General features: G+C 37.3%; 1 pseudogene; it reads right to left on the minus strand.

The window, feature by feature from the left end:
- Positions 1–5159: 5159 nt before the first annotated feature.
- LOC121874137 overlaps positions 5160–22376 on the minus strand; it is a 56802-nt pseudogene continuing 39585 nt past the window's right edge.

The following is a 22376-nucleotide window of genomic DNA, read 5'->3' on the forward strand; positions in this document are numbered from 1 at the left end:
CTGAATATGATAATAACAAGAGAATAAAACACATCCAATATCTATAGATTGCAAAAGCCCAAATCCCTGAGTGAGATGGGTGTACATAACTAAAATACCTACCTTAACTTTACACAATTGGTCGTGACGTAACCCAACATTTTTGTTAACTCTTCACTCTATTTCTGAGAGGCCGGACGCTATTAGCTACAATAACTAGAGTCTCCCCGCGGCGACAGTGATGCCATATCGTGAACACCTACACCTTGACGGAACATTGGCTCGAAGACTAGAACAACAAGACAAATGGCTACAGTGAACCTCAAAACCTTCTACCCCTTTTACCTTGATAATATCCTCCCTCGTGTGTTTTGTGCGCTAATAATTTGTCTCTCTCTCCATTGCCCTCTCCCCCGTATAGCCCGTAATTCTCGCCAACAAAACCCATAGCCGCCCACCTCTGTGCCTAGTAAATCATGCCACCATCAATTCATCTGCCTTCACGATTAACAGCTTACCTGATCCTTCGTTGCTGATGTGTTGCGGCACCCAGGTAATGCTTCACTCCAGCTATGGTTCATTTTCAGACATACACACACACATACACCACACAAATAACAAGTCTTATAAGGTAGGAGTGGAGGTAAGAGTTGAGAGCACCGCAACCGTCACCTGTGCACTTCGCTGCCGGAAACAAGCTAATCAGTTGAGCAACTAAGAGTAACTCGATCCAGACCAAAACAGCTTCAAACCAACCGAATCACCAAGTTCTAACCGACGGATGGCTTATCATTATGTATTAAATTCTTAACCGTGAGGATGTGTCATGTATCGTTGAAGTTAGCATACTTTAAATGGTAAAGTTATTTAGAATTGTTCAAACAAAACGGTCAAGAGAGCTGGATGTCTCCGAAATGCTGAAAACTGGAATAAAATCCTTGAGCTCTACACAAATTATGTGTGAAATTAGCGTTGGTATGATGTATAATGTGAAATACAACCTATAACGCATGACTCAGGAAAACATAATATAACAATCTTTTATGATACATTAGGACAGTGTTTTTCAAACTTTTTTTACTGCGACCCACAGCCAGAACAACAATTTGAATTACGACCCATTAAACCTAAGTGTAATGATATGAAATGAGTAAATCAAAGACAAACACTGTTCACAATTTTCCTTTATTTAACATCGACAAAATTCATGAGAGGTAAGAAAGAATCAGGAAATGCTCTCCTTGCAGTCGCTTCCTAGACTGTGGAGTGTACATTACAATAACCAAGCCTAAATTATGGTGCATTTATTTTTATTTTCTTATTTATTTTCGCGACCCATTTTATTTTTTTTCTTATTTATTTTCGCGACCCATTTTATTTTTTTTCTTATTTATTTTCGCGACCCATTTTTATTTTGCGACCCAATTTATTTATTTAACGACCCACTGAAGGGTCGGGACCCATAGTTTGAAAACCCCTGCATTAGGAGGAGAATACAGAGTCACGAACCTACTTTCACGCTTCCGGCCTCAGCATGTCAACAAACTGCAAGATCCTGGTGACGACATGTTCCAGAAGAAAATGTTGCTCATTAAATCTCACCACGGTAATCCTTCTACAGTTGTTATTATTATCATTAACCCTAGCGCTTTAACCAGAATTGATTAAAGATGAACTGACAACGGAACAGGTTGATTCAAACGAAGACTCATCAAAAAAGAGATGGTTAGGATATTACTATGAATATCGGCCAACGTTACTGCTGATGGATGCTGAAGATGTGTTAATATACTGCTTATGGGAAGAAGTAAACCAGTGTGACAGGATGATCTCTACCAATACCTGAATACAATGGGGATATCAGTTTCGAATGAATACTATATGAAGTAGTTGAACAAGGCCTTTATATCAAGAGTCTTCAATGTATTAATTACTTGAAGTTTTCCGTAATATATATATATATATATATATATATATATATATATATATATATATATATATATATATATAGGTAAATCAACGTAAACAAAACATAATCACCTATGAGTGCCGGGTATCAGACCCGGACCACCAGGAATGGCCGGCACGAATAGATAGACGATAGAAACAAAGACATTATACTTAACTGAACACAGCTTATAGTTTTAACTTTTGATACACGAGGTAGAGTAGAGCCGATTAATTATGCCGACTCAGCGCCATCACTCCTATGTTGACCACTGCTGGGTATCCACCGGCTCCGAGCGACCGGTGGGTTTCAATTAAGCCCACCCTCGATCTGAGAACGAAGGTGAAAGGTGATACGGGAGGTCTACTCCTCCCGCCTCGCACTGGTTTATATCTCCTGAGTTGCCAGCGATCGCTACTCACGCAATGACAGAAATTACAAACAATTTAACTGTTACTCATTCAAGGATGACCCTCAGTTGACAAAGGTCTGGTGAATTACTAAAGTTGATTTACACAGACTAATTCAAGGTTGCGTTTGCCAGTAGAGAGTACAGTAAACGTAGTGACAACTGTGTTCGAAGGCGGGACTTACTGGGAGTGATCCTGAGGGTAAAACAGATGGGAAAAACACTTCTCTCCTGAGACTCTACAAGCGCGGTGGATTTGAATGTTATGTAGCGTAATATGAATTAAAATGGGTGTTTAGGAATGACAATGATGTGCGCAGTACAGAAGAGCGGAACGAGGGATAGACCATCCAGATATCTAAACGGCCTTCTTATAAGACCTACTAGTTTCGTTGCATAATTCACTACCTTCTTACAATGGCCCAAAAATTCAAGTTCCTTGTCGACATACACACCCAGGTTGTTTTCACATTCGGTCTCAACTAATGCAGTTTCTTCGTCCTGTTGGGACATGTGATATGCCTTCTTACTGTTGGTGCAGCCTCTTGCACTTCGTGACATTGAATCCCAGCAACCATTTTTTCGACCATTTTTGAAGCTCACAGAGATGTTTCTGTAGCTCTTCACGGTCTGTGTGGTTCTTAATTTTTCTAAATAACTTGGCATCGTCCTCAAATATTTGTATGGTGGAGTGTATATACTGTATTCTGGCATGTCATTATGAAACAAACAATAAACAACAGGCCCAATACACTGCCCTGTGGTACCTCGCTTGTGACAGGTACACGTGAGGATTTCATGCCATTAATCACCACACACTGCTTGCGATCGTGAAGAAAGTCTCCGATCCACGCTAGGATATTTCCCCCAAATCCCGTATCCTTCCAGCTTAATTATCAGCCTTTCATGGGGTGTGCGCACACACACACACACACACACACATACACATTTACTCTTGCACTTTATTCTTTACTGTTGAAATAACTCAACTCGCTCACCCCTGTTGGTAGAATAGTGCAAAAATTTTGATCTAAAAAAATTCGTGTCAGCATCATGTTATTTTTTTGGGGCAGTTACTTACTGCTGTGAGGTAGGCCTGCATGATACTTCAAGCAGTTTAGTTTGAGAGATTTTTGTCATTCAAGAAAAGAAATTGAACCTTCAGTGTGTGTCTCTGTGAAGACCATATTTTTGTACAGTATCTCACATACCGTATGTACTGGCTCGATGCCACGAGTGCTGTGGTTCTGGAGGGCACCATCTTAAGAGAACCATTTTCACCATAAGTAATTTGAATTTCCATAGAACAATAAACATTTTGTTACAATTTGATGCATTTTCATCCATCCTAACAATATATACAGTTTAGCTTATATCTATGGTGAAAGGGCGAATCCAGGGGGGGTCCTGTGGGTCCAGACCCCCATTTTCACCAGAAAATTCCAATACTTTTTCTTTGCAGTATTGTACTCGGCATTTTTGTATAGTAAAAAGTATTTACCTTTGACTACAGAATATCTCCTAATTTCAAGTGTGCATGGCTTCAAAATGGCCTCAAAATGCCCATAATATTTGTCAGTTTAAAAAAAAATTCTGGGGGCTTACAGCGCCCCTCCAAAACCCTGCTGCTAGGTGGACTCGCTGCACTCGCCATGTTCTCCAGCTACAATTTCTTGTACCCCCCCCCCCTTTGATATTCTTGGATCAGTCCCTGTCTGGTGTCATGACAACATGGGTCACCCTGTAGATGGCGTTGTAAAATATCTCTATGATGTAAGTTGGGGGTCTCATACACAGCACAATAAATCATGTGCACTCTTGTGTCTTTATTTACAAACTGTTGCTTTACATGTTATTTCAGCTGTTGTGATTATTCATTTTACTTAGTGGGGAAAAGTTTGTTATTGTCTACATTGTGGCAATTGGGGGAGAGGGGGGCTATTCTTGACATCTAATTACATTTCTTTCTATTTCTAAAACTCCATACTGATGTGTTCGGGTGTAACTGATGACTTTACACATTTAGCTGACCGTCGATTAATTGTCTGGTTTGTATGTTTAGGGACAGGTGGGGCAGGGATGGACCCAGCCATGTTGCTGGTTAGGAATTTCGAGGCTGCCAGTCTGTGTGGCTTATAAGTGGCGTGGACTGTACACTAATCATGTTCGATTCCCGGGCCGGCGGAAAATTGTTTGGAAACTCTTCCTGAGCCCCTTGGTCCCTGTTCACCTAGCAGTAAGTAGGTGCCTGTTGTAAATAGAAAACTTGCGAATTCGCATTCAGGGAAAGTTGTTGGAGCTTCTAATACTTGTATCTAACACAATCCGGAGGAGTGGTGACCCGAGGATCACACACCCAACACAGACAAAACCCAATTCGTGCACTCAGCACAAGTAAATCAAATATAACGCAGTCGGTTAAGGCCAAGGCTCTATCTCTCCCACTACAATTCCCTTCCTAACCCCCTACTTCTTCCTCTGTCATCTTTCCCGCTCTGACTTTCGCTACCAGCAACTTTTTGGAGCTTCTACTACTTGTATCTATTGTACACTAATCATTCAGGTCAGTGCAGAGACATCAGCAGCTGCACACTCAAGATAAATTGGGTTATATTAAGGTAAGGGAGTGATTATTAAGGTGTTAGTGGCTTATAGAAGTACAGTAGTGGGTATTATGGTACCTATACTTAAGGTGAGCAAGTACAGTACTTAAACAGGTTTAAGGGTGTATCAGGCCTCCAATTGTCTCAGATGCTGCCACTAGGCTTGAAGGTTTTCTAACTACCCTGTATACACAAATTCACAGGTCAATAAATATCGTTATATGTATATACTGATATATTTATCATTTCATATATACAGATGTAAGCTTTAAATTGTCCATGGACTAGGTGTAAATATATTTTTTCTTATAGAAGGGGATTTGTATTATGAGGAAAAACATTGTCAGCGGGTCTCCTTTGTCCCAAAGTTTGGGGACCCCGCCCAGACACACACAATAGTATTGGTAAAATAGAAAACAAGATTTTACATGACAAATTGTGTCAAATGAAGATTTCAATTGTACTATAGCAAATAGTTCTATGTTCCTACATGTTGACTAACAATAAAAACTTTCATATTAAGACATAAAACCAGTAATACAAGGATATTTAAACACTGCTCTTGAAGCCTTCGGACGTTGAGACATCACCAAGAAAGTGCACTGGTAACGTGCTATTATTAAACAATCAATAAATATACAAAGTCATACGGTAGGGATATGTGTTCGTATTATATAATTATTGACTAACATTAAATAGTGGCTCAAGTCAGTCCCTGGCTGTAGATCACAAAGCATATACTGTACCTTTCAGGGAAATATTTTATATACATTATATATCAATTTCCATTGCAATTATACTTCAACCATGAAGTATATCAACAGTAAATCAATGCTTCAACTAAAAAAAAGCACCAATACCTTTATCATTTATGAAAACCGTCACAAGTCCAGCCTTCTACGAGGTTCTCATTCGTTAGAGCCATGAGTGCATCTGATGTGCTGACACATACAACACCAGTGTTTATACATGCGCCAACTCCCATAGTAATTACTTTGGTTATAACACTGGTACCGTCTGTGTTGGCACACACAACACCACTGTGGAGTGAGGGCTTGGTGTTGTTCTTAATACTGCTACCATTCTTATCCTACAGATATATATCTATATATGTTATATCTATTCCTACATTATTGGAGGGTAGATATGAATGAGTGTATGAAGAATTCATATGTAAGTATATTTATATGTATACTGTATATATGACAGGCACATATTAGGCCAGAGTAGTTAAGTACATGCTATAAAATTACTTTGTCATTATTCCTTCCATAGTCTAGACAGAATAATATGTAAATAATATAAATAACATTGGATTAGAATGCACATCAACACTCCAGCTCACACTGCCAGTGAACACTAATAGTATGTATGAAATGGACGAGGTGAACACCTGTAACAATATCCATTTAGTTACGTAAATCTCATCAGTGTTAAAGAGTGGTGCCCTTCACTTGATATTGTCCTGCTAACATTCCCCACATGGACATATGCAACGCTGATCAGGAAGTTGTATCGAAGGACTGGTAAATCAATGAACACATCCAGTTATTTATTATCTCAGACAGAGGTACTGAAACCCCACCCTGAATAAAATCTAACATGTCAGATAACTTTGCTTTTCACACACCAATTAATCCATCAATCTCTTTTAGGTAAGCTTCTTCCATTATGCCAGAAAATTGGCATCAATACAGTGTTAATCACATTTACAATAGGAGTCTGCCAATTAACAACTTGGTGAGGATTACATCAATGTGAACTTTGCACACACACACACACACACACACACAATCAGCTCCCAGCCAATTTTTCAAATTTCTGTACTGTACTGTACTTATCTTTCATAGCTTCTATCTGCACTGTCCCAACTCAAGAGGATACAAGTTATAATTGATAAAAGCAAGTGACATTAATGTTTATCACCCAAGTAAAACAATAAATTTCCATAGCACAATAATCATTACTTTCTTAATTTACTTTGTTTCTTGTTAACTGTAACAATATGAAATGTGACTCGAGTCAACAAGCTCTCTAATGCTATGACTGTAAAATCTCTTTTCTGAAATGTATAATTGTGAATGTTCATTAAAATATATTTAGCAAAGCTGCAATATCAATAATCAACAAAACACACTTACTGTTACACTTGCAAGGCAAAACTTCACAAAGAAATCATGGTTTAAAAACCTATAAGTTAACATCCTCCACATCATCATCTACAATTTTCAGGGCAGCCGTCCCCAGGCTGGGAGGCTAAACTTAGTTTATTGCTCAGTTCACACCATGTATAGTCACACCCCAGCACCCCTTCAGTACCTCACCACTGGACGTAACTCACATACCGAGAGTAAGGAATCCAGAGGGCTATCATCATCTAAGTTACACTTCCTCTTAAAAAGCTCTACATAACAAATAAATTACAAATATTACTACTGTATTACTCTACTACAGTATATTCTCTGTAGTTTGAGGAAGTGACATTGAAGCAAAGAAAAGCCTAAAACATTGTCCGACACAAATAAATATAAAGAATTCTTACTGTGTTTCCATTTTTTTAATAAAGGGGTTGAGGTAATCACTGCCTTACAAGCAGGCATCCAAGGTCAGATTCGTCTGTTTACTTTAACACCAATACTTATGTCATGTAACACTTTTGTCCCAACTCCCACACAACTCATCACCAAATACATTTTTCGTTCCAAACAGTTCTGTCACAATTTATTTTGATCTATTCTTCTACTATGAAGTCTTCTAAAAAAACCCTGATAAAACAGTGATCTATCACAGCATCGACAGGCCACCAGAGAGTTTCGCCTTAGCGATGCGTAGGCCACCACTAACACACACTGCAGTGATTACATCATGTGCACACAACATGCATATACACACATAGGTAAGTGCCTGGCTTTCACTCGGTTATTAATACAGTACATGTGTATCATTTTCATATTCAGTACTATATATATATATACTGTACAGTATACAATTAAACACACATCCTTCTTTTGTAAAAATTAATAATTACTCATATTTTGTTGATGTACACATTGTATTTCACTTATGTATACATCAACAGTATATAATCTTGTACCTGTATTTACACACACACAGTAATCAACCACCCAACTTGCTGGAGGAAAATATTAATGACCTACATTTTCAATAAGCACAACTAGCACTCTTTGAGTCACACACACACACCATCATCTTCACACAAAGTTGGACGTGACAGCAGCATTTCCTCTCCTAACAATGACAAATTTTAACATGCCATATTAAATTAGAACACCATAGTTATGACAGAACACATAATGCCTCTCAAGTTTGATGTACTGAATGAACGCCTGTCGCATATTAAAACTTCAATTGCCTGCTAAGCTAGGCAGGCACAGACAGCATATCCCATTCACATGAAATGCAAAATACCTACCAAGAAATATAAATCAACTACTTTTCATCTTACTGAGTTGGAGGGATGCATAGCTATAACTCTGCATCTGTTCAGAGGATTGTAGGAAAATTGCTGTTCTTTACACCTGGCTGTTGGACTTGAGCTTTCTCTCCCTACACCTATACATCTGTAGGGATTCATGATTCTCTTGATGCATGAAAGTATCACTTTGCAACATAATGATCTGAGCATCTGTTGGGTTACTTTATTATTCATACATTCAATGAGAGCTAAGACTTAATTCTTTAAAAACATTCCATTCTTTTCTGTGTCTGAATTTGGCATCTGAATTTGTGAAAGTTTAAATATTTTGGAGATATGTTTTATTTGCCTTGAAAATAAAGAGATGGTGAATAGTTTTAAATAGAAAACTATATTCTATAGAAAATAATAAAAGTGTTTCCTGTGAACAAGCAAATGCTGACCTGTTATTGACAATTTTCAGTTTGAATATTCAACATTTAAGAGTTGGACATCCACCTCCTCTCAGAACACAGCCTCCACATTGCTGCCAATACTATATTATTACATCATCTCAAATTTACTTAAACTATTTTAGATATTATCAACTTGATGAAAACTACAATTCTTATGTGATGGATTAGACACTGTCTGGTAGAGCTCTACACATCCACATAAAACTAAACTTGACAGATTCACAGCTTCCTTGCAAGTAATCATGATGGTATTACGGTTGTACGTTAACATTGGGTCCAAATTTCATGTACTAACACACAAAATGACAACAAGGCTGTAGGTCAACACCTAGGTGGGTAACCAGGCATAGCTGTTGATCCATTATGTATGCTTACAACAGATAACACTTAAAACAGTATTTCACTTGAAGTCAGTACAGAATTACTCCCATGTATACAAGAAAATTAACACTGTAAAACAAAATCAGTCTTACAGTCCTGTCCTGTAAGTAAACAACAACAGTAACACAGGCGAGGCCATTCACAGTAACACATTCAATACTTTTAACTGACAGACACAAAATGTTTTATGGTTAAATTCATCTTTAACAGAAGTACAGTTACTACAGTACTGTACATATAAAATAGTTTTGTGATTCAATTTCTGAATTTATGATTTCATTACCCAAACATTTATCAGATTCTAATTTATGAATTGTGCTTGTGGCCCGAGTGACCCATGGTGCGTTGTCGAGCTGAAGGATGACTATGATATAAGGCAAGACCAGAGTAAGAGGAAACTTATCACTTAAAGAGTTGTGTCTTGTGATAGTGGAATATAAAGTCAATCAACAAGTGTTTGACTTTATAGAGCTTCTCTCCTAAAACTATTGTTCAACTACAAAACTCCCATAAGGAAATTCAGCAGTTTTGTTTGTTGATAAGTTTACAACTCTTCATTTTACTTGATGACAGAAAATTTAAATAAACACTAGTCAAATTAACAAGACTTCACACATGTTTGTACCAGTCAGCCTTGACAATAACTCCCCTTAATGTAAAATTAGTCTTATGATGGTGATGCTAGTGTACATGAAACCTCTTAAAAAAAAGGCATCTCAAATTCACAAATGACACTTCATTTATATTATCCAATATGAAGAAACATACAACACCTCATACAAAAAACTGCTAAAACATCAGAAATTTTAATTTTATCATTGGTATAAAATCAAACGACAAAATAAAAAAATGCGGTAAAACTCACTGAACTACTATGGTCGTCATGAGCCCAGTTTTGCAATAATCCATTCCTTTCATGAAACACCACTTATGACACTTACTGTACAGCTGTAACACCATACATATAGGTACATGGTACAACATATATTGACAAAAAAGGTACATTATGCCAAAAATTATTATGCCACTTAAAGCAACACACACATAAGCTACTGACTAAACAGATCTGCCTGCCTGTCTGTTTGTCCAAATTGTAACAGGCAAGAAAATGAACATAAGTAATCCATTTTTCATTTAAAATGAGCTCAACCTTGTGTGACAATTGAGAATTTACTACAACATCCTCAACTAATCCTCCACTGTCAGGTATCCTGCAAACAACAATTAATTTTGTTACAATGCTATAAATCAAATTGTGGTATTACTAAAGTAATAATTAGCTATATTCTATCACCCCTGTCAAAGTGGTAATCATTTTACTGTACTGTACAGTATTTATCAAGATATTATGTAAATTAACAGTACTTTATCAAGGCATTATTCATTCTTGCAGTACCTGAGTATCTGCAAAACTATTGAGTTTTTTGAGAAACTCCTGTTCACTCCATTATCCTAACACATACATCTCAACAATTGAAACACAGTCACAACATCTACTCTCCCCTTGATCCATCACAATCCTTAGATAGACTGAAGCAACTGTCCACTCGTGCCCCCACGCCGAATGTTGACAGTTTTCCTTTAGTCAATAAAGTACTGATATTCACACTATCATCTTGGTGTTGCAATTAATGAGTTTACTGTGAATTTGTTAATATTTGTTGCGAGTCAGCAGGTGAAGCAGTCCTACGTGAGTCTGGCACCACAAACTACAGTGCCATTCTTTCTCATCATGTTCACAGAGACTTGTCTTCCGACACATTTGTTAAAAAAGGTCACAATCATAAAGACTGTTTTACTGAACTTATCCCAACACTGAGGCCTCATCTCCAAAGCCTTATGTCACTGAATGGGATATACAGTACAGGATTGTCATAGCCCATATTATAATACCATGGATGTCACAGCTCATATTAACCATGGGAATCTTGGTTTAACATCTTCCACTTTCCCTTTCTTAATGACCCTCTTAACTGCTTCCTTATCAACTAGAGTCATATCACTAATGAATTTCTCATTCTTCATTCATGAGCATCAACCATATTTCCAGTTGAATGACACATGAGATGAGATATTCCTAACCCACCCCCCCTAACCACAAGGGCCCTTCATCTCCCTCAATGTTGATTCACTTTATACACACCAAAATTTGGCTATGAGTCACATTCAGCAGAATACCTTCCTTCCTTGGTAACCTGTCTCTATATACTTACGTAATACCCAATAAGATAACTTGTCTCTATAAACCTATATCTATTATAGCATTTTCCACTAATACTACAGGGTGGTTGTCTCCTCTATGTAATTTTATCAACACAACAACACACCACACTCATTGATATTCATTCCATCTCTCTGTCATGTCCTCTTTCATTATGTTCCTTCACTTCACAGCCAATTTAACCCTCCTCCTTCTGTTTCCCTCTAGTTTCACTCTTTTTCTTCCACTTCACATCTAGTTTTCCTCATTCACTTGGTGTTTGGTCTCCTCCTTCCCGTTTCATTTACCGCCTGATGTACATTCTCTTTTAAGGTACATTCCCATTTTCATTATTACATACAGCAGAAGAGCTACACTTCACAACTCTCAATAAACACGTTCTGCCCCATTTCCTACAAGAAGTGAAAAATTAATCTCTCAGAACCAAATTCTTGTGTACAATTGTTTCCTCTTTGTATAATATAGTAAATACAATATAATACACTAATAAAAGCTGAATTTCATATTATATACTAAGGGCTGGTGAAATTATATAATGTCATTCTCCTTTAAAACTAAACAGTATTATAAATTTCTCCATAAAATTACATCGCTCTGGAAAATTTCCTATTTTGTTTTCATCCGAGGGAATGAACTTTAACTGAGGCCGAGGGCATGTTGGGTTGTCTCACTGTAGGGGGGAGGGAAGCTCATGTCATTCATTACACTCACGACTGCCAGTCTCATGTTATTTCCTAACCAGATTCAGCTTATTCAAGGACCATAAACTAAGACGGTACTGGATATTAACTAAAGACCCTGACAACATTATTACTGAAATTAGTCAATATCAGCCACTGACTTAAGAGACATCTTCAGTAGTCCAGGTCAAGGATAAACCACCCACTCTACAGGCAGTGTTAACAATGAAGTCTTACCAACAGGCATTATATGGTGCACATTTCAAGGTATATTCACTTATTTGACATAAAGATGGAGAAACAGACAGACATGTACACTTTGTAGTATCCACTTATTATTCACAGTTCAGCTTAAGAATTAAAAGAATACCAGTGGATAGAAAGATGAAAGTATATAGAAAATAAATTCACTTATACTTAAATACTCCCCACCACAATTGGTTATTACTATTACCTTTAGAAACACTTATGACAAATACATTAATGACAATAAACACCACCGGAAAACAATAGATTTTCCCTTTTTCCGCGTTACTTACTATAATACCGTAAAACCATAACATGTTTTCAGAAAGTCCGAACAGTTACAAGATATCATTTTAAAACACCTGCCTGGCTCACTTTCATGACAAGGAATGGACAATTGGTGTTTGGGTTCTGAGATTTCATAGTAATTATAAAAAAAAAAGTAAAAAATATGAAACACGTTATCCAAATATTGTAATGTCGTCAATTTTATCCCAAGTTATTGTAGTCGGTTTATCTTTTATGCAGGGGATGCATCATACTGCCTGAATTACCTCAAAAGGGATCTGTGCTATGATGGAATATAATACTGAGAGAGTCTGTCCTCCTGGCTGTGGCCAACCTACACTAACACGGCTGGCTGCCAAGAGCGAGAGAAAAAAATGCATATGGAATTATAATTTTGTTCTAATTTACATTGTATGTTTTTATTAAATGATAAAAGACCAAGCTTAGATACCCTTTATATCTCAAACTATAAAAAAAAATATATCTTAAACTATAAAGAAAAATATAGCCATTCACGCAGTAGTCCCCCAACCACTGCGTCTGTGCTTGACTTGCTGGAGTGTACAGCTGCTCCATGCAGTATATGCATTTATGCAATAAAAGACATTTCCCCTATAATTATACTAAACTAATTGTTAATAAATCAAGATTATGTTGCTATCTAAAGTGTGACTGCTCATGAAAGAATACATAATACAGTATGGCAAATTGAAATAAACATACAATACTGTACAATTGTACCTAAATAGAACTAAATTTCATGTCAACATAAATCTAAAGAGTAACTTGAATAGTCATCAGCGTTCTGTCTTCCACAGGTCTTGACTTACAATATATCTCATTCTTCAGCCTCAACACTGTCAGTGGCACAGCAACTGACAATAGCAGTCATGACAATGTATTATTTAAATTAAACTTTTCATTAATGTATGATGCAATAAATTCTTGCAATATTATCACATTACAATATATACTGTAGATTAAGATGTGTGTTAATTCATGATGGCAGGAGCCTTGAAAATGCACTACTGTACATGACAAAATATACCCAATACTGTATACTGAAGTAATTTCATTCCTACTTCCAATGAAGTTACTATACTTTTAAGATACACAAGTTAAATGGAACTCTTATTCTTTACATAAAGATTATAGTGGCAATGGTTGTCTCACCACTCAGACAGCAACATGACATTTTGTGATTTTGTTATAACTTACATGAGAAATACTGTACGTACATGTAAGAGCCACGAAGAAGTGATAATGTAGAATATTTACATTTTAGGTGAGGTTAGATTCCTATCTTAAATTACGTTCATTATTATATTCATGTTTCTTTGTTTCTTCATCTTAGCTGGGTGGACAAAACCCTACAAACTTTGTCTATATGAACCCACAATGAGAGAGATCAGAACCTACTGGACAATAACTTCCACGAGATTAAGGGATTGAGTCCCATTATAAACATCTCAGTGATGTTTGTGAGAGTTATAATTGGGCACATCGCCCATTAGTCACCACAGCAATAAATGAGCTCCACCTGGCACTGTGCGACACAAACACATACTGAATGAGATTATTAAAATTACAATACATACTGTAGTGGTTGGTACTTGTAATCTGAGAGGCCATGCTTAAAAATACAGGCAGATTTTGCTTTGCTCATTTCTGGAAATACAAAAAAGTGTTCTTTAGTCATAAGTTGAAGACGATCACAGGAAACAAAGGAGAGATTGTTATCAACACAGTTCTTTCAATTTCACATATTTCTCAAAGTAAAAAACATTCACTTATAAAACACCAGAGTACTATATGTGAAAGATTCCATTCCGTACAACACCAACAGCTATTGGACAACTGCTTCTGATAGGTGCCAGGCCTTGCTCAAAGGAAGACCTGAGCAACACAAGAGTTGATGCTGCACCAATAAACAACACCGACACTTTAAGAGGAAACTTATGAAGATAATGATGATTATTTAAATCTGGTATACTGTACCCTGTATTTACACTGCTGACTGTTGACCTATTTCAACCACATTTGATTCACACCATCAAATATTATTCATGACAATACTGTATTCATGAGATCTGTCAGGGGTATACCAGTACAATACTTAGTTATTTGGAAAACAATATTTACTTCAAATTTTACTTGGTAGTATTAATATACTTGAAGATATACTTCTGAATAACCTGATACATTCCATATTTCTGAGAATTACCAATAGTGTGAACAGTACAACCTCAATAAGTAAAAATTAAATTGAAGAAATAATTCTGTACATGAAACAGCTAAAAGTGCAAATTATACATCTACAGTTCATAGCGCTGCTGCTCTACAGCTAAAATTTACATAAAATTCTCACTGATTTTTTCACAAACAGGCAGAGGATGGTAGGGTCTAGCAAATGAACAAAACTTTAGGTGTAAAATGGTATGGAAAAAGAAGTTATTGAAGCACCTTAGTTAATAAATGTTCCTCACACACATAATGCTGCAGGAACAAAGTAAGACGATACGAACACTGTAATAACTTGATTAATCTACCCACATTATCAACCTTCTCTCTATGAGGGCCTTGATGGGTGACACCACATTAGAATCTCTCCACATATTTCAGCCACTTATTACCTTCAACTGTTGGTGAGAATGAAGAAACATCTGACTTGTCCAAGAATCTACATACTGGATAATTGTGAACCCAGGAAGAGAGAGGACACAAGGTTGTGGGTGCCAGTGCCTAAGGTTGCCAAGCTCACAGTATTTAAGCTGACCTGACCTGACCTCACCATACACTCCTAATCAGTAATTAAAAATAAAATCTAGCAAAGCTGATTACATTATCAAGAAAACAGTACATATACTGGTATTGTAATGGGATAACAATGACAAATTTAACGATACATAACCTTTTTGATGATTCTCCGCATGACTGGCAGATGACAAGAAAAATATTACATCCCACTTTTGCACGACATGTAGTTAGTATGCTGTTGTGGCTCTTATCAGAGTAAACAAATCAAATGTTTATAATTTTACAGCTGGATGACAGCTCATTAAGTGAATCACAAAACATGCTCACGTTTAATCTTTCAATTTACTGTGCTGTAAAGTACTGTACAGTAAAATTGAAAGATCAAACGTGAGCATGTTTTGTGGTTCACTTAATGATCTATCATCCAGCTGTAGAATTATTCACATTTGATTTGTTTACTATGATAAGAGCCACAACATGCATACAAAATTACTGTACAGTAATGGTGTTTGTACTTTGGGGCTCCCTGTACTTTACTCTATGGTATTCCCTTGTGGTCTTCTGTCTTTATCATCCAGCATTTGACTTTCTCACTTATGCTCAGATATCCCTCGTCGTTTATCTACCTATTTATAATATCTACGGAAAAACACCAGAATTAAGGAGCATTGCAAATAACAGAAGAAAGGAGCACAAGAAAACCTTAAAATGCAATAGACAGAGGCTGTGACAACAACTACACCTATTCACATCCTTCATTATTTTCTTGCCCCTTGGTAAGAGCCAGAGGTGACAGTTTCACTTTTAAGATCACCAAACAAACTTGTCAAAAGCAATTCAATTATATATTTGTGTAGATGGAGAGGTCAGTGGCTGAAATGTCTGGGTAAAATTCAATGTGTGACCACCCTGACCACCCTCTCAAGGAATAGCAGTCGCCGTCAACAACAAGGCATATAAGATTTATATAGAAATCGCCTAAAATGACAAGAGGATTCAATTTCAAACAGTCATTATGTTTCCTACTGAATGTTTACCTAGTACTGAACCATATAGGATGATGTATCCTCATTTTATGTGATTATACTTGTAAATTTGGATAATTCACAAGACTATAACATAAATTATTATGATATTACAGTACATGAAATACTGTAGCATTATGCACAACATTTTCTAGATTTCCTACTCTTTTGAAGTCTAATTTGCTTTTTCTTTAACACAACATTTTTCTTAAGGCAACTACTGTACCAACCTACTGTACTGTACATGGATTTGGTTGTTATGAATCATCGAGGTTGTACTGCGCTGGTTTATGTAGAGGAGTTGGTTAAGAATGAGAAATCCGTGAGAGCAGCCACCATCATCAACTACCACCGAGCAAAAGCCAGGTAGGAATGGTACACTTTTGGGAGGAATGTCAGCCCTTAACATCAGGAGGAAAACCCAAGATCCCGGCACTCACAAATACCCGCTTTCCCACGTCACCACACATGGTTAATCAGCCAGGAGTGTACTGTAGGTCTGTCATCCCAAACACTATGTTAATACTGCTGTAACATTTCAATAATATGAGTACACAATGCCACCAAACACTGTCATATATTTTTACTCTATAATCTAATACTGTCTGGATCAAGTTCCAACATGTTAAGTTTATTAACAATCTCCTAAACTCTGTAATGTTCCCAGCCCAGTTAAAGACTTCTCAATAACATCATCATGATACACCATACTATACAATTTCCTTTTTTAACCAAAGTTTAAACATGGCCACATGGCCTCTCACTAGCCAGCAACGCAACAAATAACAATGTGTACTGATCATTATATATACAGTAATATGTATTTATGACCTATGATAAAAAAATTCTCCATTTAAGGACAAGCAATTCAGGAACTTTAGGACTTTATGCACATTAATATTAAGGTATTCCATTCACACTAATTCAGTTTGGCCTTGGGATGGATCCGCAAGTAACACACGCATGCACACAATGTTTGTTTTCTAGGTTCTGATGATGGAAAGTGATTGGTGAAACAAAAGTGTGTTTAATGTTTGATGTGACTTCCAAGACCAGTAAAGCATACACTCTGGCTGATCAACACTAGTTGCTGGTCACTTATAAGTAGGAAAACAATTTAAATAATAGCAAGAAATAAACTGCACATCTATTCTACTGCCTAAATTAGGATTGTGCAAACTCCACAAATTGAGTCTTAAAAATGTTTGTTTGCTAATTTTTTATCTGACATGAGTTGCAGAGCAAAAGAACATCATTGCAGATATATAAAGGAAGTACAAGGTGACAAGTTCTTGAAAATTTACTCTCAACTTCTCCGTCACAGTCTTCCTTTCCCGCATCACAAGACAATGGCAAGAGTCCCACTTGTCGAGAAATTTTCATGATATGACACATTACAATTATTTGCCGCGTGAGATTCTTGATACAGCAACAAAGGATTATGAACCAAGAGCTGGCTGACACACCTTTACAACACCGCTGAGCAGCTCCAGAGTTACACAAGGCAAAACTTCTGTCCTTTATACAAAAGATCAAAATAATAACTAAAGCTCATTATTCCCGCCATTTCCACCCGGAGATTAATTTAATGGGAATCTCCTTCAATGTGAAATTATCTTTAAGCCACAAACACTATATGAATTTAAAGTTTATTGTATATATATACTGTATTGTACTTTAACACACAATAGTCAAAATGCTCTTCACTGAGTTACTGGTACAGTACTTGTTGTGTTACTCAGCATCTTCAGTGTTAACTTCATCACTTGCTTCTTCATTTTCTTTTTCATCTTCTTCCTTAATTGCATCGTCATGTGTTTCATCGTCAGCAGAGTTGCCGTTCACCTTTTCATTTCTTAGAGCCATTTCTGCTCGAAGTTCTGCATCTGTAACAAATAACATTCATCACAATTTCCAATAATTACTTACACAAGAAAGCAAATGAATTTTACGGCCCAAACTGTAAGGCTAATCCTTTCCCACAATTTTTAGGGAAACATTATCAGATCCTTATTCTCTTTCTAAACATTTTGAATATATTTCAAATAATTTTGAGATACTTTAATTTACTTTATTCTCTTCGCCACTGATCAGCTTGTTAGCCACTTGGGCAGTCGGTCACGTCTCAGTTGCACACCATTGATTTAAAACTCCTCCCTAATTGAATACTAAATGCCAAATGCTTTGGATGAAATATAATCTTTACTTTGGGATTCTCTGATTGTTTTACTGCCCTACTTAACAAGGAGGAGGAAGTGGGTGGGTCACCCACTGATGCAAGTTAGAATGTTTCCAACTCTAAAGCTCCACGTACAGCAGGTCATATTACGACCACAAGTCTCATTCTTACTATGCTTTCTCCCCACTTTTTACTAAAATATATACTGTATAAACAATATCTAAAAACCTTTCATGGCTCGTTCCTTCCAGCGACTTTTGTTTGCTGACAGACAGTCTTGCCAAGGACGCCGAACTTCTGTGCCAACCACACCTCCTGGACGCACTGGTCGTTTGATGGGCCCGCCAGGTTCTGTAAAAGATGAATATAGTACAGAAGTACAGTACAGTACAACATATTTTATGGTGTTTATGATAAAAATTTATACTGACATGAGACGTGTGGAAGTAAACTCTAATGATACAGTACAGTAAAAGGGTTAAAGCAGTGAGGCAGCAACCCAAATGTGATTAATGTGAGTACAGTATCAGTGTGTTAATCAGTTTGTTGGTGAGTAATGGACCAATGATGAGGTTACGTCAAGTTGGGTTGGGTTGGGTTGGGTTTGGTTAGTTAGTTTAGGTTTGGTTTGGTTAGATTAGGTTAGGTTGGTTTGGTTTGAGTTAGTTTAGGTTTTCTTGGTTTGGACTGGGTTGGATTACTTTACTTTACTTCATGCTCTTCGCCACTGATTGGCTCATTAGCCGCTTGGAGCAGTCAGTCACATGATGCCACATCTCTGTTATGCGCTGTTGGCAAGTACTGGCTCCAGAATGTATCTGTACCTGCACCAGTGTTGGTCAAGTCTGGTCTTGAATGAGCTCACACTCGTTGCCATCACAACAATCTCTGGCAGATTGTTCCAAGAATTTACAATTCTCACTCCAAAATGTTTGCTCTTTAAATTTTCTGAACTTGTGGCTTATTGAACTTCAAACTGTGACCCCTAGTGGGGCAGGCATCCTGCAGCTCCAGGTATGAATATTCGACTGAGTAATGGCCTCTGAGAAGTTTATAATCTTCAATTAAGTCACTCCTTGCCCCCGATAGAATAAGCTAGGCAACTGCAGGTGTTCTAATTTCTCTGGGTAACTGAGGTGCCAAAGTGCAGACACCAGTCTGGTGGCCATCCTTTGGACATTTTCAATCAACTGACAGTCCCTTGCAAATCTTGGGAACAGACGGGGTGACAGTACTCCAGACAGGGAAACACCTCACTTTTGAAGGTGAGCTTTAAAAGGGAAAGACTGTTTAGTCAGTAGTTCCCAACCTGGGTGCCATGGGGCAATTTGAACCATATGAGTTCATAACAAAAATATAATTAGGCTTGACTCTCATAGCAGAGTGCCAGAGTTTAAACCATATGAGCTAATGATGCTAATAAATAATAAAATTTAAATAAAACTTGAATGGTATGGCACTATACTAGCACAGTCATCAAGTTAAAGTTGCACCTTGAGACAAATCACACACAACATAAAAAGGATCCCGAATTTTTAAAACGTCACGAAAAAAATTTCAAGTGACAGAAGTTACAAAAGAGAGGCGACAGAAGTTAGACAAGAGAGACGACAGAAGTTAGGCAAGAGAGGCGACAGAAGTTAGACAAGAGAGACGACAGAAGTTAGGCAAGAGAGGCGACAGAAGTTAGATAAGGGAGGGGCTTTTCAAGAACAATGTAGCAACAGTCCAGGCTTCTTATGAAGTTTCTCCTCTTTGTCAAATGGGTTCTTGGCAAGGCTGGGGCTCACAAGGTTGAACAGATGTCTTTGTCAAATAACACAGTGTAGTATCGCATCCGTGTCATGTCGGAAGACGTGAAACAGCTGATCATCAATGAGATTCAGGCAGAGCCTTTCGACTTGTTTGCTTTTCAAACCGATGAATTGACTAATGTTAGTTTCTTCTCCCAGCTACTGGAATTTGTTCGTTATGTCCAAGGAGATGATATCAAAGAATAATTCTTGTTCTGCACTGTCCTGGAAACAATGACAAAAGCTGAAGAAGTCATGGAAAAAAGGGATGTTGTTCTTCGATGTGGGAGGAATTCAGTGAGAATGTATGGTGCTCCTGCCATGCTTGGTTCCAAAACTGGATTCCAAGCCAAAGAGAAGAGGCTGCCACCACGAGCAAAAAGAATTCACTATATAATTCATCACTATGCCCTTGAAGTCTTAATCAAAACTGTTAACTACATCAAGGCAGGTGCTTTCAACACCTGAATGTTCAAGGAGCTGTGAAAAAACATGAATACAGAACATGAAACGATTCTGTTCTATACTGCTGTTTTGAACCGTGTTTTTGAACATTGTACAGAATTTAATTTTTTTTTAAATCTTCAGAGAAAATATCGATCTATTGCATCATTACCAAGAAAAACTATGAAACAAATGACTTGGAAGTTGCTTATTTTGTGTCTGCATTTACTGCAGACACAACAAAGGATATAATTTTTCACATGCCCATGACCTGGAACCTCTTCATGCTGTTTTCTTGTGTGGCAGTTTTATCTTCAGCTGTCCCTGTAGTTACCAGTACCACTAAAACATTAAAATCTCGTATACATTAAGCTCATTTGAGAAAACGTTGCTTTGTTTGCTTCGTTGAAGAAACATGCAGATGTGGGCCACATAGGTTATCATATTTTGTCCAGGGGGCCAAAAATTTTAAAAGGTTGGGAACAACTGGTCTAGATATTCGAACAACCTCCTTATAATACCTACTTTTAGTTGCTTAATTCACTTTCTTCTCACAATGGCCCAAGAACTTCAGTTCATTGTCAACATACTCACCCAGGTCCTTTTCACATTTGGTCTATATTAATGCTGTTTCTCCATTCTGTTGGGACACAAGATACTCCTCCTTACTGTTGGCATGCCCTAGCTGCATACTCTACACTTTGTGACATTGAATCTAAACAGCTTTTTATTCGACCACATTTGAAGCTCACAGAGATCTTTGTGTAGCTCTTCACAGTCTGTTTGGTTCTTAATTTCACTGAATAACTTGGTGTCATCTGCAAACATTTGTATGGAGGAATGTACAGCTTTCTGGCATGTCATTTATGAAAATAACAAACAATAATTGGCCCAGTACACTGCCATGTGGTGCCCTGCTTGTCATGGGTACACATGACAAATTCGTGCCATTAATCACCACACACACTGGCTGTAATCATGAAGAAAGTCTCCAATCCATGCTAGGACACTTCCCCGAATCCCGTACCCTTCCAGTTTAATTATTAGCCTTTCGTGGGGTATGCCGTCAAAAGCCTTGAGAAATCCACATATTTATAGTTAATATTGCCACCATGTTCCTGAATCTGTGTCTTCTAAACATCCAGCACATTTTGTAAATGCGTTAAACAGGAGTGTCCAGGCATAAAACTATGTTGGCAGTCCTTTACAAGGTTTCTTAATACTGTAGTAGATGCTCCATCATGCCGTCTCTTAGGGAGCTGCCACACAAGTGTACATTTTGTCGCCAACATACAGTATGATCAACTGCGAGAGAGATTTAGGAGTAATGATAAGTAGGAACCTTAAGCCAAGTAAACAATGTGTTTTTGCTAGTAACAAGGCTAATAAAGTACTTGGGTTCATACAAAGGAGTGTTAGTTACAAGACTAGCGAGGTCATCCTAAAACTGTATCTTGCGCTTGTGAGACCACACCTGGATTACGCAGTTCAGTTCTGGTCACCGTATTACAGAATGGATATAGAATCCTTGG

The sequence above is a fragment of the Homarus americanus genome, unplaced genomic scaffold (genome assembly GCF_018991925.1).
Source record: "Homarus americanus isolate GMGI-L3 unplaced genomic scaffold, GMGI_Hamer_2.0 scaffold49667, whole genome shotgun sequence".
NCBI lineage: Eukaryota > Metazoa > Arthropoda > Malacostraca > Decapoda > Nephropidae > Homarus > Homarus americanus.